We start from the raw sequence: 2,434 nt of genomic DNA on the forward strand, positions 1-2,434 counted from the left end.
GATTCACCGCGTGACCCCGGTGTGACCTCACCAGCAGCTCATCCCCAGCTGTTCTGATGTAGATCAGCCAGAAAAGAGAGAAAACGCAAACAGCCGGTAGGGAGGAATGATTACTGGCCGAGTTGCAATGCCGCTCCTAGTTTTGTTCTGCAGGCTACCAATTAATCCAGTAGTCCAGATAAAATGATAATTACACAAACTGCGGCTGCTGCATTAGTCACTAATGATGACCAAGGCAGATGATCATTTAATATCCATGAATTCACACTGCAGACACACACAGGTTCAGACATACATCACCTGAGATGTTGGAATCTGTAATTAGTCGTCCTCCCACCTCTGCGCCTCATCTTTTCCTTTTTTTTTGTCATTAAAAGTCTGGTTCTTTGTATTTTATTGGAATGAAACTTGGACCAGGAACTGTAAAGGTCATTAAAATGAAGCATTGCCCTGCAGTGAGCTCCAGGCAACCATCTATCTCCTCTTTGCCGCAAGGAAAAGTCTAGAAAACAGTCTGGTGCACCGGATAGAGCAACTCGAATGCTCACAACATTCACATTCAACATCTACGTTCATAAATAAATGAGTTTATTTGAGAGGCGTTGGGTTAATGGGGATGCTTATTAGGGCCAGTTATTAGTAATTAGTCAGCCTCCAAAACATACATGAATATGAATCATCAGTATCTCTGTAGGTGTTGCTAATAATTGGCAAACGTCCATTCAGAGACAAAAGCAAAAAAAATTCATTTAAATGTTCATTTCAGTTGTGATGCTTCAAGTATTTGAAGAATACCTGGAACAAGAAATGGAAGAAGTGACAAACACACACACACACACACACACACACACACACACACACACACTAAACTTGACATAATAGCAACAGGGTGAATTGGTTTATAACACAAGCTGCTGTAATAAAAAATATCATATTGGCACCAGTGTTATCGATCAGGTAACACCAGAGGAAGTATTGCGATGTACTGGAGTACTGATATTTAAGTCTTGAGCAATTTATAAAGTCTGATAGAAAACCAGTAATGCATAAGAAACCCCGAATCGGATCTGCACCGATACAAAGGAAGCTCCTCTCTCCTCTCGAACGCGAACCGTGAACAAGACACGAACACGCGGTAATTTGTGGAAGCTGCTCTTTATTTGTAAAAGAAAGAAAAGGTTTCAGTCATTGTCTGCTACAGGTTCTAATTACATAAAGAAGAGATCTGCAGAGACAAATGCAGAGAAGATCCTGAATCAAACTTAGGTAGAGTCAAATTTGATTGAATTGCTTTCATATTTCATACATCTTTCACGTTTGCACTCAAAGAACAGTCGGTTTTTATGTACACGGAGCACCGATCAACAGCGCTCCTCCGCCCCACCCTGGTCCTCGGCATCGTCTATACAATTAATTTACATCACCTCCTTTTTTTCCCCGTTTGCGTAGCGGCAGCTAACCAGCAAGCACCCCCACCCCCGCCCTTCCAGCTGAGGAACTGTAGTGTTGAAAGATGTGTGCAACATGAAGACAACTCTTCACATTCAGAGTAAAGGCAGCCTTGAGTACGGTCAGTGAGTCAATGGCATGCCAAGCTTAAAGCAAATGGAGCCCACCGCCAAGTGCGACGCCTCAGAATCGTGATGAAGTGTTTCTCAACTAGACAGGAAACTGTTCCATTGCAAAAACCCTAGGCACAGAATCGACTATATACTGGTAACTGACTCATACGCCAACCCCTGCACTTGAAGTACAATGGAGATTGTGAAATCTTTCATCTAGTAAAAAAATGTCTTAACACAAAACTCAGAATATTTAGTGCTCTAACATTCCGCTTAATAGGTGTTATTTATATAATAGCTATTTTTCACTCTACCTCTTAATGATAGTCCTTGTTTAATGCTGAAGCACTCCCACAGGTGTTCACTGTTCTGATTTTACAATATATTTCCCCCAATCTTAAACCAATACTCATAAATAAATATACAAACAACACACGAGGAATGTCTACTGTAAACACGGTAAAAAAGACAAAAACTAAACAGGTGTAAACGTCATTAGCATCACTACTTAGTGACAGTTAAATAACTGCAGGGAATGGATGACTGTTGATCAGATCAAGAAAGGGAAGGACCGCTCTCTCCCCGTTCCTCCGCCCCCTCCCCCGCTGAACATCAAGCCTTTACATCCCACCACAGTACTTCCAAATACATAAACATCAAAGTTTCTCAGCAGCCATAACTAGCTTCACGGATTACACTGTAAAATGTTTAAGGAATCCTCTTGAGGGGTTAGACAGCAGCATCACTCGATGTCTCGGGCAAGATACACAATAATGCACGTGAGCTATCGCCAAACGTCACTGGAACATGGTTACCATGGTTTCTGACAGCTGCTGCACCATTGTGTTCTTGATGTGTCTGTATGGGGGGTG

This window comes from Aulostomus chinensis, chromosome 10 (assembly GCF_037954235.1).
Source record: "Aulostomus chinensis isolate RoL2024-O1b breed Wild chromosome 10, RoL_Achi_v1.0, whole genome shotgun sequence".
Taxonomy (NCBI): Eukaryota; Metazoa; Chordata; class Actinopteri; order Syngnathiformes; family Aulostomidae; genus Aulostomus; species Aulostomus chinensis.